Here is a 15,000-nt window from a genome sequence, read left to right as displayed (position 1 = left end):
ACACACACACACACACACACACACACACACACACACACACACACACACACACACACACACACATACACACACACACACAAAGTGAAGGGCATCACAGGGGGTCTCCTAAGCAGGCCTCAGAGTTTCTGCAGAGCTTCCACACAAAGGGCGGGGGAGGAGGAGGAGAAGGGGGAGGAAGAGGAGGAGGAGGACGATAGGGAGAAGGGGGAGGGTGCAGGTAATGAGGGTAAACTGAGGTAATGTTTCAGGGGCGCCAGGTAACAGCCGGCACCCATTAGTGTCACCCTGGGCCTCTGTTCCTCACAAAGCCACATTAAGGTCCCGTTTATGCTGGGGCGAAGTGATCTACGAGCCCTAATGATGACAGTGAGGCATTCGGCCCGCGACTACTCTTTCGGGATATACTTAAGGACGTACCGTTTTCTTAAAATCCCATAAAGTCCTGGTTTATGGTGATTTATCCTTTTCTACTCTGCGTCTTCTGCGGGTGTGATTTTTCAGTCTTTTCATTTTCTCCTCTGCTGGAATTTTTTTTTTTTTGAGGTGATGAATATTTTCTTATGAGTGTGCGTGCGCCAGAAAGAGAGAGAGAGAGAGAGAGAGAGAGAGAGAGAGAGAGAGAGAGAGAGAGAGAGAGAGAGAGAGAATTCTATACTAACTCTCACTTTTTTCTTCTTTCCTGCAGATCTTCAGTACAAGTCCGCCCTCTTGCCCTGCGTCACCCCCGCCTTGGTGAGTACCCGAGAAACTGTGATGAGTGTCTCCATGCTCACCATTACCTGAGTGTGACTTTTCAGAATGAGGTGTTGCAGGATTTCTTGAAGTGTTGTGTTTCAAGTTGACAACCATTACATTCGTTTTGTTAAAATGTGTCTTTCTCTCAATTATATTTGATGAATTCTGCCATTGTCTTTGGGGAAAGGATGGTTTTCTCAATGACAGAGTATTTCTATTCTTTTGGTTAATGTAGTTCAGGAGATTACCAAGACTGCAGCGTCATTACTCTTTACTTCCAAACTTGGCACTTGGGTAAACAAATGAATCGCAGCGACAAAAAAAAAAAAAAAACTGCAAGCTTCTTAATCTACATATTCGTTGTTCAAGAAACCCACCATAAAACACTGTAGGTTCCTCCCCTTGCAAACTGCTCACTTGGGAAATAAAGGTGTAATAAATTCAAGCCATCCGATTATTCCTTCAAATACAATTCATTTCTTCATTAGACGCCTGCATCACTTCGGTCCTTAGGGAAATGTTGACGCCATTTTGCTAGAGTCGATTGCTCCGTTGCAAACACCCACTGGAGACTAAGAAAAGTGTTCAGTATTACTCCCCCCTCCCAGCGGCCTGTAAGCTGTGCTGTGGCCCTCTTCCCTGTGGAGCAGATTATTGGTAGGGGCGCGTGAGTGCCGGACGTAGGGGTTGTAATGGGGGGAGATCTGAGAAAATGGGTTAGTTACATTTTAAGCACATAAAGGGTAGTGGCTTAGTTTAGCTGACGGCAGACGGCAATTTTGAAAGGGAGGAAAAGAGAGGAAGGGAAAACGGAAAGAGGGAGTGAGTTGGTTACATAGAACTTATACAATGAAGAGTAGCTTAGTTTAGCGGAAGACAGATGGTAGTTTTGAAGGAGGGAGTGTTACATTTTGATAAAGAGTTAGGAGAGACCTCACTTTGAATTATCATCTGCATTCTGCTTCTCGTGGTAGTGCCGGTAAGCTTATTGCCATTGTGTGCGAGTTGTGTGCTCATAACTCGCGTGATGTGTCGCCTTTTCCACTCTGTATGGTGAATAGGAAGAAATATGATGACAGGAAACTGTTTGGCTAAAAGCTCCGAAAAAAATCTGATCGTGCGTTATATATTTTAAATCCCTCCTCTTCTTTTGTTAGCTTGTCTAGGATTTAAACAACAGAAGTATTGTAGATGTACTTTCATGTAAGTATGTTTGGAATACCACACAATGCACTAAAGATATAATTCCATCATAAACATACAAAAAGTGAACCACGCAGGAACGCAATAGTAAAATTAAAAAAGAAAGTACTAACATGACGGCCCTCATTTCTCTTGTCCCCTTCCTGAAAAATATAGTCAATACTGGAGGATATCTTGATTCTGGACATAAATCTCTCCCCGCACATCCTCTCTCGGCGGGTAATGGAGCGTGGATGAAACTCGCGTCTGTTTACTTTGACCATAAATTAATCCTGTTTTGGAAAGAGAGGAAAAAAAAAAAAAGGGGGAGCTGCGAGACTCGAGTGCCCCAAATCATGCTTTTAGTCGAGTTGAATTACGAGGAACTTCAAATGGGAAGGAGAAATTAGCTTAAAAAGGTCTGGGGAAAATTTCCGCTGGTAATTCGCGTTTCAAGTATTGGGATGTTCATATATTACTTCAATGTGTCCTTTATGTATAAAAAGTGGTTATCTAAGAGTCGGGATGAAAGAGGTAAATGCGCGCTATTACCACTTCCGCTAAGTAAAAAGTGCACTAAAATTTAATGATACTTCTTTTTTTTTCTAGAAATTTCGAGTCGCACGATATGGAAGAAAAAAATAAATAACGTCGACTTTAAAAGCGTAAGTAGGCAATTATTGCATTCAAACCTGGTGATATAAGGACGAAATTCCCGGCTGGCTGAGAGAGGCCATGGCAGACTAATAAGCTAGCTAGTAAGCAAACAAACAGAATCTTATAAAGGAAATCATGGAAACCCGTTTATTGCTTGTGAGTAAAACTGAAAACGAGGAAAAATCGACTGCGAAAGATGGAACTAAGTATAAGTGAAAGAGTGAAAGGACGAATTAATAAAGAAAGAAAGAATTACTTGAATGAACAGATGAATTAATGTGGAATAACTAAAGTGACAGTGCAGTAAATTATAAGATTAATCATTACGTAAGTGAATGAAAACAAATCACCAACTGAACAAATGGGAAATACAAGAGAAAAAGAAGCAAAGAAATATTTACGGTAGAGAAAGAAAAATAAAGGCACATCCAAAATAAAAGAAAGAGAACAACGTACCAAAGGGAAGCTAAACTCGCATTTCTCCCTCACGCAGCAGCCAATCATTGTTAATTATCACCAAAAGTTAAACACGAAATTCTAAACTTATTGGGAAGGTTGATAGTCAAACCACCTCTTTCTCTCTCTCCTCCATTCCTCATCCCTCCTTGTTTCCCTCCATCTCTCCATCAATCCCTGCGCCCCTCCTCTCGTCTCCTCCGCACCTGCTACCCCCTTCTTCCCCAACCAGTGCATATGATCCCCCTAAATTATGAGTAATCCTACCTATTACCGCATAAGATTAAAAGATACAGAATCCAGTCTGCTTAAATGATGGATTAAATTATAAGTGATCCCAGCTATTAGGATGAAGAAGTGTTTTCCTCTGAGAGAGGGAGAGAGAGAGAGAGAGAGAGAGAGAGAGAGAGAGAGAGAGAGAGAGAGAGAGAGAGAGAGAGAGAGAGAGAGAGAGAGAGAGAGAGAAACTAAAATCTCCACAAATTGATGCGCTGTTCTCTCCAAAATTAATGTTATGTTAGTGTCGAGTAAATGTTGAATTTGTGTTTGTGTTTAGTTAAGTCTGAAGTTATTAGTGTGTAGTTAATGTTGAGGCAGTGTTGGATTAGTATTAGTGTTGAAAATGTTAAGCTAGTGTTGAGTTAGGGGTAGCGTTTAACAGTCAGTGTTAAGTTCGTGTCATATTGTATTGGACTTTTGTTGGTGGTAAAAATTCTCCACCATTAATGTACGTGGCAAGGTCTGGGTTTTCTTTCGCGCTGTTTCTCACTTTTTTCTTTTTTCTTTTTTTCTTTTTTTTCTTTTTTAGCATTTTCATCCTCTTATTTCTCGTCTCGTTGGCGGGATCACATTAGAATAACCCGCCTTCCTCAACATTCCTTAATCCTCTTTTTTTTTTTTTTTTTTCATCTTTCATATTCTCTTTCGCTCTCTCCAAGACACCATCAGTTTACCGCGAAGTCAGCGTTTGTCTTATTAAGGGAAGACTCTCCGATCCTCTTACTGTCTCCTCACAGCATTTATTTCGCGAGCAAGTCATCGTTTGAATCATTTTACCTTGAACACTTTAAATCATTCATATTTCGCGATCGCAAGCAACTGAGAAATACTTCGTCTTCATAAAAATCACTGGTAACAGAACAAACTCAATGTGCTAAGCTGGTTTTAAGTTAGTTTTACATATGTGGTGTTACTGTGTTACCATTTAGCGGTGCGTGTGGGTGTCCTTGGATGCCGCGTTGGAATGTGGAATAAATGTGAGACTCCCTGTACGCGCAGCTCGTATGGGACGTGGACGCTTTTAATATTTGTCGGTTGTCATCTTTAGGTGCCTCTAGTCTTATTGTCATGTGCTTGAGAGAGAGAGAGAGAGAGAGAGAGAGAGAGAGAGAGAGAGAGAGAGAGAGAGAGAGAGAGAGAGAGAGAGAGAGTTATAACCCACAGCGCAAGGGATAAAGAGCTAAAGGAGGGAGGAGATGGCATCGGTCTTATGCAGTGACGGAGATGGAGCAGAGTTTAATGCAGCCACCACCACCACCACCACCACCACCACCTTTCTTTTTTCTCCATCGTTCTCACCCTCATCACTCTCCCGCCGAAGCCCCATTGCTTGACAGACCCTTCCTCATCCTTCCTTGTTATATTTTCCAAAGTTTCCCTTTTTTATTCACCTACAAACATGTATTACCAGAGAGAGAGAGAGAGAGAGAGAGAGAGAGAGAGAGAGAGAGAGAGAGAGAGAGAGGTAGACTTTTCACAGGCATATTTTTTCATTAGTCGCTTCTGTATGAAATGACACTGGTGCTTCTCTTCTCCAGGTCCTTAGTCCTTAAACTCTTCAAGCTCTTCGTAGAGGGTTTTCATAACTCTTTGTACGCACCTGGGTACACGCCAGGTGAAGGGGGAGAAATCTCAGGTAGACTAATTAACTCTTCGTACTTGCTGTTCATCACATCTTAAATTCCTTCTATGTTCTGTCTTCATTTCCTTGCTATTCTTTATCTCCTCTTGTGCTTTTTGTTTATCTTTCACTCTTTGCTACCATTCATGTTAGTACTCGAGTGATATCGGAAACAGTTGGAATCCTAGTATTCACAGTAATAATCCTTCATTTTTACTGTACTAGTTTGTCGTGTTATATAAGTACCTGCAGTTTATCGGCACAAAAGTAACCATCAATGCCTGGCCAGAACTATAGCACACATTTTCTTATCCTATTACTCAAATTGCCCTCCTCCCCCAATAATAATAATCCTCACTTACTCTCGTGTCACTCCGTATATTAAAACTAAAATATTGTGTCCACAAAAATCACATCCTGAAATTCCTAAAACTCTCTCTCTCTCTCTCTCTCTCTCTCTCTCTCTCTCTCTCTCTCTCTCTCTCTCTCTCTCTCTCTCTCTCTCTCTCTCTCTCTCTCTCTCTCTCTCTCTCTCTCTCTCTCTCTCTCTCTCTCTCTCTCTCTTCTCCGCAGTGTCCCTCTTCTCGTCCCTCTCTGCCCCTCTCCCTTCCTGGCTCAACACCCCTCCCCCTCTTCCTCTCACCCTTTCCTTTCCGTCCCCTGCCCCTCCCTCCCTGCCCCTATCTCCTCTTCAGAGCCATAAATAAACATAAGTCACCGAGCTAAACAGATTGGTTAGCGGAGGAGATCATTATTCCAAGATTAATGAGGAGCGCTCCTTCCCGTCTCCCTCCACAACCTGACGGGCGGCCGGAAAACCTGACGAAATTAATGGGCGGGGCGGGGGAGCGCGCCGATTGGAGCGTTTTCCGCGGTTCATTTGTTAGCGGAGTGCAGCGGAGCGGTGAAGCGGGGAAGTTGCATCTCCAGGAGGGAAGAGGATAACCTGATTTATTTCCCGCTCAGAAAGTGAGACATGCGCAGGGGAAAGGATCACCCCCTGACGTGAGCCACCAGGGTAAAGGTGAGGGCGAGGGGGCGGCGACCCTTCTGCCCTTTCCGTACGGGAAGGATTCCTGGTTCCCTTGCGGGTGAAGCAGTGTGTTGTAGCTCAGCGAGGTGCCCCCCGCCCCTCCCTTCGTCATTACCCGCTTGACGGATGGCACAGGTGCCCCGGGAAAGGATCGCAATGAACACGTTTACAGAACAACTCACACACAGTTTCGAAGTCGCTTGAGAATTATGTGAGATTAGAAAATAAAATGGTGGGGTGTTTCTTGTAGCTCGAATTTCACGTAACTGTGAAATTGTGTAATTCTTCTCAAGTTTTCGGATATTAAGGTCTTATATGTTAATTATTACTCTATTTACTCTGTTTTTACTATGAACCTAAGAAATAGCAAAACTGATAAGTTCCACTACATAAATTCAGGCACTTACCCTCACGACCCAGCGAGTGGCCTGAGCGGTGGGCGAACTTTTATAATCGTTCAACCAATGAAAAACGTGACGTCCGTATAACTGAGAAACAAGTTGTTGAGCTTTTCTGCCGGCAGCACCGTACAATTTGTTGCTGCTCCTCGGTACAAGAAGTGTAACATGTTTTCTGGACAGAAGACTTTTGTATAATGAATGGAAAGCTGTTGTGTGCACATGTCTTATCAGTTACTCCTTCAGGCGAGTCATCTTGTAGTGTAACAACGACACTTACAGAAGTCACATGCCACAAACGGCAAATATGTGATGGAAGAGTTAAAATTGAAACCTCAGTGATTGAGTTTACGGCACCACAGAAAAAGTTGTAAGTTTGAAATGTTTTTTAAGGGCAAATTTTGTGCCGAGACACAGGTTGTATTATTTTGTAGTGAATAAAATCGCGGCAACTGGACCAACTCCCTCACGACTTCCCTCTGGCCTGATTGCGCTTAGCAAATACAACTGTACGAGATATCGATTTCCCTTCGAAATGTATCCATAGCTTGATTTTCTCCTTATGTAGTTGGAGAGGGAGTAGGGAAGGTTTTTAAAGCGTCGGCGTGGTGGCCTCGTCAGTACATGTGCTTATTATCTCGACTTGGCACCAACCGAACACATCATTGAGTGGCTTCATGTGACCTGTGAGTCACGCCTTGATGACAGAGGAACATGACATTATAAATTATAGATAAAGGGATCATCCTTCCTGTTAAGATATGTAATGCCACTTACAGAACATAATTATCATAATTAATGACGAGGACTCGGTCTCGAACAATAAATAGATAGATAAGTAAGAAAGCACAATATAATCCTGCTTGGCCATCCTGGTGTTTTCAGTCAGGCGTGCCCTGAATCTTTCCATAAACAATTTTGTGAAAGGATTCTCTGATAAAAAAAAAAAAAAACACAAGAGCAAGAATAACAAAATCTTGGAAGCTTTGATTAACGGGGGCGGCGGACAGAGATCAGAGACAGAAATAAGAAACAGAAGGAGAGCAAAAGTCTGAGCGTTCCTGGGAAGGAGTAAGTCGTCTAGATGAAAGTGATTTTTTCAGCTCGCCTGGACTACCTGGCATTAAATACATTAAGGTCGAAATAAGCTCCGCCAGGGGGAGGAGGAGGGAGAGGAGGGGAGTCTGGCAGCTGCTGTCAGTCAACTAATATATTTTAAAGAAAATTTGGAAAACTGTTAACGAAATTACTGACGTCACATTGACCGGCGGGAAGTGCAGAAGTTTTCTTTACACCAAAAACTCTAGACTCTCTTAAGGAAACACTCCCGCGGTACTTTGTGGACGGCGAGCAATACCGAAAATGAAAGAGCATCAGACAGCAGTTAATCTCCTTAAGCTGCTGCGGCGTCGCTCCCCAGCCCCGCCGTAAACCCTGTGCCCGGCTTGCCAATATTGACGCGACGCACTTCTCTTTGCCTTTGGACCGACGACAAGGGCTGCCAAATTAATGGAGTCAGGTCAAATGGGGGATAAAAGTCGACTCTCAATTCCTCACACGAAGATTTACAGCGAACGATGCGAGGAAGCCGTCGTAGTAATTACAGAAGGAAAAAACGCCCGGATAGTGACATTAAGAGGAGCAACATTTGATTTGGTGGAAAGGTTGCTGGTGATAAAAATGGAACAAAACACATGTTATGAAAAGGTCAGAGTGAATATGACTGAGCTCGTCTGTGGGTTGTGTTAAAACTACAACACACACACACTTCAAAATCACGATGTTGGCCCAAAATCTCAGTAATCTAGTTTAGTCAGCAGTTGGCGAGGGTGTGCAATGACGGTAGAATAATGGAAGATGGGAGATTGGAGGAGATGGGAAGAGAGTAAGAAGATAAGTAGGGAGGAGAGCAAAGGGAAGGAGGCATAGCGGGGGGAGGGAGGCGGGGGCGTGTTGGGGAGGGGAGGAGGAGGGTAACATGCGGTAATGAGACCAATGCGGACAAACGAGGGCGGGAGGCGGCCATTAGAGTGAGGCATGCCCGGTACTTTAAGCTGATGACGACCATACATCACCAGACGAGCGGCGGCGGAGGCTGGCCGCTGGAATCGTTGAGTTGCTCTTTATTGCCACGACCTGGTAACCACCCACTCCTCTCCCGCTACTCATGTTTTACTTACGCTCTTTTGTTGCCTCCTTGATGTCCTCCTTTCATGTGGACCTTCTCGCTCTTCCCTTCCCATTGCTTATCCTCCTCCTCCTCCTCCTCCTCCTCCTCCTCCTCCTCCTCCTCCTCCTCTATCTGCTGCTCCTGCTGTCAAAAATGTTTCAAATTTATGTTACCTTCATTTGTCGATCAAGTGAAAACAAAATTTTTCCATAATATTCACCTCAAAAAATAATCGTATTCTTTGTCGATAAGTGTCATGAAAATATAAGATCCTTCAATGATGTATCAAAATTCTCTTAATGTAATTAGCAGCTAACATTCTATTCAGTAGCTTATATAATAATATTCACTTCGGACGATTTACTACTTTGTATTAATTTACACGCAGAGGATGCAGTTTCAGAAATAAGAGATGGAAAATATTAAATCACATTATGCAAATCTGTTGCTACTTGGTTTTCAACAGTTCAGGCGTTATATTATTATTTCCTTTACACACACACACACACACACACACACACACACACACACACACACACACACACACACACACACACACACACACACACACACACACACACGCACTGAGTTAGGGTGTTGATCGGCGCCTCAACAGCATATAGATTTCCGTTTAAGCTTGGACGAGGACTTTGTTGAAACTGTCAGGAGATGAGGATGGAAAGTGGCAAGAGTGAGGGAAGGGAGAAGAAAGAGAGAGAGAGAGAGAGAGAGAGGAGAGAGAGAGAGAGAGAGAGAGAGAGAGAGAGAGAGAGAGAGAGAGAGAGAGAGAGAGAGGAGAGAGAGAGATTCACTATCGTTATTTTCACTTTGAGGATCGTGTAAGCAACGCCTGGATATCCTTATCATGTTCCATTACTTGTGTGATTCTGGTTAAAAGAAAGGAAGTGATACATTACGGAAGATTATAAAGGTCAACAAACATTGGCAGATCCTTATGCCTCTCTTAGGTATTGACTACATTAGTGATCACTTATTCATTGTAGAAGAAGGTGGACAAGAACAGGAGAGGTAAGACAATTAGATTAGAAATATCTCAGCTCGTGACGTAACTGACCATTTACATTATGCTGTGTTGAGAAGTAATACAGTGTAATGTGCAGAGAGAGAGAGAGAGAGAGAGAGAGAGAGAGAGAGAGAGAGAGAGAGAGAGAGAGAGAGAGAGAGAGAGAGCACTATCCACCACAATCATCACAACAAGCACCTCCACCACTCGCAAAGCACCAACACCACCACCACCACCAGCATACCAGTTCCCTGTATTGGCCCCGTCCCTCGTCGCCTCCCGCGGGGCCGGCAACAGTGTGCCGCAAATTATATTCAGGACAGCAGCCGTAATTTGCATCTTGGTCGACGCACGCAAGGCAGACTGTCTCCCGCCTCAATTTAAGGATTGTCACAGGCGACCACCAGCACGCGCACACACACACACACACACACACACACACACACACACACACACACACACACACACACACACACACACACACACACACACACACATACATACACACGTACACACACACACACAAACACACACACAGAGAGAGAGAGAGAGAGAGAGAGAGAGAGGAGAGAGAGAGAGAGAGAGAGAGAGAGAGAGAGAGAGAGAGAGAGAGAGAGAGAGACTTACAAATAGAGAGACAGACAGACAGACATGCATTGATAAAGAAAAAATGTTAATTGACAGGCTTATCTAGTAATCAGATAACAACACTGACATTGAATAGCAACTGTCATTCCTCTTACAATACAGGAGGAGGAGATGGAGGAGGAGGAGGAAGAGGAGGAGGAGGAGGAGGAGAAGAAGGAGGAGGAGGAGGAGGAACAATATTAATAATGATAATAGTAATAATAATAATAATAATAATAAGAAGAAGAAGAAGAAGAAGAAGAAGAAGAAGAAGAAGAAGCATGACTTATAAGAAAACCTTCTGTGAGCCTAGCAGAAATACAAATTAGTATAAATTAAAGGGAATAAATACAAAGAAATCAACGAGAGAGAGAGAGAGAGAGAGAGAGAGAGAGAGAGAGAGAGAGAGAGAGGGAGAGAGAGAGAGAGAGAGAGAGAGGAGAGAGATACGACGCTATGCAGCATCTAAAGAAGAAACTAGAGACCCAAGCTGACACATACAAGACAAGTTTACTCCCTGAGCGAAACTTTGCGTTGTTTTGGTTTGCTTGGAACTTTCGTCCTCCTTTCTTCGTCGCCTCCAAACGTCCAGCCAACACTGGGTGCCTAAAAGACCAGCAATTATTCTCCTCAAAGGTCAAGATGCACGCCTTTATTGAGCCACTCGTGTATGTATGTATGCATATTGTGTGTGTGTGTGTGTGTGTGTGTGTGTGTGTGTGTGTGTGTGTGTGTGTGTGTTTGCTGTAGGTATCCCCTTCACTCATGTCGTCTCTTCACTTTTTGTTTTGTTTACCTTAAATGTACACTCACAACACACACACACACACACACACACACACACCACACACACACACACACACACACACACACACACACACACACACACACACACACACACACACACACTAATGTAATGAACAATAATTCAAGGGAAACAAAAGCTTTTCAGCCTATTCGCTTTCCTTCTTGCCTCTTCTCCTCCTCCCTCCTCCTCCTCCCTCCTCCTCCTCCTCCTCCTCCTCCTCCTCCTCCTCCTCCTCCTCCTAATTGCTGCCAACAAGCTGCCCTGACACAGGAAGCCTCGTGGGACCCTTGGAGAGGAAGCTGTTATCCTGTCGTGCATTAGCGAGATGTTAATTTCGTCCTAAACCTTCATTGTTCCTATGACGCTCCTCACACTCCCACGGCGTCTCCTCCATCATAAAGCCACCACCACCACCACCGCCACCACCACTAAAGCCACTAACACCGCCGCCCGCCGCCGTAACTCTCTCGCCCCGCAACAAACGCTGGAGCCTAAAAATAACATCCAAATAACTTGAGAAACGGTGACTGTGAAGTGAAAGGCTGCTTTGTGTGGCGAATTCAACCCTTCTCGCTCCACCACTCCCTCTTCCCCCCCCCGCCCTCTCTCTCTCCTCTCTCTCTCTCTCTCTCTCTCCTCTCTCTCTCTCTCTCTCTCCTCTCATCTCTCTCTCTCTCTCTCTCTCTCCTTGCCCTGTCTCGCGGCTCCTTGTTGCCTCGGCGGGAGAGTTGGGAGGGTAATGGTAGCTTTGCGTGGAGGAGGAGGAGAAATGAGAGTGGTTGTGGCAGGAGGAGGCAAATTAGGCACGTCTGCATTCGCTTAGTCAAAAAAAGAACAAAAACAGTGGAGGGAGGCTACAGTTACTTCAGCAAATATTAAGTTGTGACATCGTCTTGTAGTGGTTAGTGTGTATGTAACCGTTAAGATGTGATCATTACGCCGTTAAAGCGTGTCCCAAAGATAGAAGTAATGATGGTGTAGATTAATAAAGAAAATACCAACGATGAGTAATTATTAGATTCCACTGAATGACTCAGGAATTATGAAAACATGTTGGATGCACTTTTTGTGGTGTCCATTTTGTGTGGTCTTTGTTAGCAGCCAGAGCGCGGGCTTGAAAGTAATTAAAACTGTCCAACTGCTATCGTTCGCTCGTTTACTTAGTGGCGCACAACCTCTGTTACGTGGGATAATTGTATCACATGATCAGGTAATATAACAATTGACTTCATTTACCGGAATTCAATGACGACCATTGAAACCTGAACACGATAGACATTCCGCACACCGGCAAGTGCTTCAAACCCAACTCCATGTTATCCACTCGACCACGCGGCCTCCATCCGGCGCCTGTATTGACGAGGCGAGCGCGGCGGCCAGCAGGGGCGTCAGCAGCGACTGTTGTTACTGATACTTGTGCTCCTACTATTATTACTATTATTATTACTCTTGCTGTTGCTGCTACTGCTACTAACCACTACTGTTACAACTGTTGCTGTTGCTGTTGTTGTTGTTGTTGTTGTGGTTGTTGTTGTTGTTGTTGTGGTTGTTTGTTGTTACTGCTGCTGCTGCTGACGTCGCCGCCTCCTACCACTATTACTACTACTACTACTACTACTACTACTACTACTACTATTTCTACTACTACTACTACTACTACTACTACTACTACTACTACTACTACTACTACTACTACTACTACTACTACTACTACAATAATTATCTGAGATTAATATTCGCTAGTTTTTGTTCGATTACAACGTAACAAAACATTAGTATGAGGAGGAAAGAATTGAACAAAATAAAACAAGGAAAAATCTTCGAATTTTATTACATCATATTTTAATGATGTTATATTTTTTTCCTCGAACTATTGCGAACTATTGAAGGACAACTAAGGACAGAGGAAAGCAGCGTGGACGTGCTCTGCTCAAACATGCATACAAGAACGGTCCCCAGTGAAGGAGACTCTGATGTCCTAATGCAGATGGCGTCACGTCACCTCGCCCCTCGTGACGTACACACATGGAGTTCTCAGCCTCACGCTCACCACTCTAAACACGCGCTTATGTAATCACCCAACCTGCTAACACACACACACACACACACACACACACACACACACACACACACACACACACACACACACACACACACACACACACACACACCCGAAGCTATATCTGTTATTTCTGCCTCAGTGACTCAGGCCCATTCCACGCACGCATTACTTATTTCACACACTCGTAACCTGTTTCACTCACCTGGCCCTGCAATCCCACCTCTAATCAGTTTCTCTCTCGCACGAATAGACGCAGCTTATTTTATGCACAATCTGTTATCCTGACTTGTCTAGATTACATTCCCTTACATTCCAGTGCACTCTGATCTACAAACAAAGTAGCATCCATCCACAACACTCACTCCGCATCCCATGTACGCTGACCCCATCACGAGTCCACACCTACACTCCCCATGCCCGTGTCCTGACTCAGAGCAAGTAGTGTGTGGGTGCGTGGGTGTGTGTGTGAGTGACATGTTGTTTATTGCACACAGAGGGTCATCCACCCCCTGTGATGTGTTTCTTAAAATTCACGGGCGGCTCGGGTCGTGTCTTCACAGCTGTGCTACGTGACTCTGCATCTCGTGTGTATGTGTTTGTGTGTGTGTGTGTGTGTGTGTGTGTGTGTGTGTGTGTGTGTGTGTGTGTGTGTGTGTGTGTGTGTGTGTGTGACAAGGGTGCTGTCGTCAGAGGACATGGTATAATAAATTTCATCAACTCTTTTCTTTATTTGAAACCTTCTTTTAGGAACCTCGATGTTTCTTCTCTCTTTCAAGAATGTTGTTCCTTGCTTACTTAAAGATTCTGTTAGATGATATTATTATTTTTTTATCATTATTATTCTTTCTCCCGACTTTTTTTTTTTTTTTGCCACATTAATTTTTCTCTTTGACTTGTCTTGCTTCTGTTCTGTGTTGAAAAGTTCATTAAGCTCCTTCTCAATTATTTTTTGTCTTATTTTGCATATTCCTTCATCTCTTCCTATGATGAAGTCTTTTGAATATTCATTGTTTTGTGAGCATTCTTTTCCTCCACGTTTTCTCTGCAGATTCCTCAAGTTCTTTTGTCAAGATAGAGTTCATTGTTTTTGTGTCGTCCTCGTCAACACTTTGAGTCTGTGAGGTTTTATTTTTCACGTTAAAAGTCAGCTTTGCTTTCTCTTACCATTCGTTATTTTTTCCTTGAGAATTGACGTGTTTTGTCTTCTTAAATCACTCGTTGTTTCAAAGCCTGCAGTTATTTTCTTTTTTAAATTTTTTTTAATCACCACATTTTGATAGTGCCCTTTTCATCTAATATGAAAACACTTTTTATATTTATTGCAACTTTTTACATACACTTAAAATTTTCATTAATTTCACACCTTACTACGAAATTTACGAGTCTATTCTATCCTCTTATGAATTCACAATATTTTTTTTTTCAGCAATTTATATTATTAATCATATTTCAACTTCCTCACATTTGAACTCTGAAATCTAGGTACGTACATGCCCTCCACGATTAGGTAAAGAAACCTTACAAGATGATGGATATACCTGAAAAGTGGGAGAGAAGAGTGAGTCCTCCTAATTCGTGGAAATGCGAAACCGGTCTGGCGCCCCTCGTCCGTGAAGCACCGCTCGGGCTTCTTAATGACCCCACATCTTGGTAATTATTCTTTTTCCCGCCACCTGAAGCCCACCTGATCTTGGGAACACCCTGGCGCGGCGCTGGGAAATTATGGAGCACACGAGGTGAAGCAAAGAAAAGGAAGGGAATGTGAGGGAGAGGGAAAGAGAAAGGGAGAAAGAAAAAGACATGAAGACAGAGGGGTAAAGAGAGTGAAACATGGAAAAAATAAAGGTAGTGAGAAGAGGGAAGTTAATAAGCAGAAAAAGGAAATGAAGGGAGAAGTTAAAAAGGAGACATAAGAGAAAAACGGAGATTGGAAGGGTAAAAGCTGTAA

General features: G+C 43.4%; 1 long non-coding RNA gene across 1 annotated transcript in view; it reads left to right on the top strand.

Annotated features, from left to right (window-relative positions):
• Positions 1-676: 676 nt before the first annotated feature.
• The window catches only part of LOC135100680 (uncharacterized), a 70,396-nt gene continuing 56,072 nt past the window's right edge, over positions 677-15,000 (top strand). Inside the window, exon 1 of the long non-coding RNA XR_010268870.1 lies at positions 677-732. This is a non-coding gene — a long non-coding RNA (uncharacterized LOC135100680). The remainder of the gene's footprint in view (positions 733-15,000) is intronic.

Source organism: Scylla paramamosain, chromosome 5 (genome assembly GCF_035594125.1).
Source record: "Scylla paramamosain isolate STU-SP2022 chromosome 5, ASM3559412v1, whole genome shotgun sequence".
NCBI lineage: Eukaryota > Metazoa > Arthropoda > Malacostraca > Decapoda > Portunidae > Scylla > Scylla paramamosain.
The sequence above is the reverse complement of the archived record's forward strand: the minus strand, read 5'-3'. Positions and strand labels throughout refer to the sequence as shown.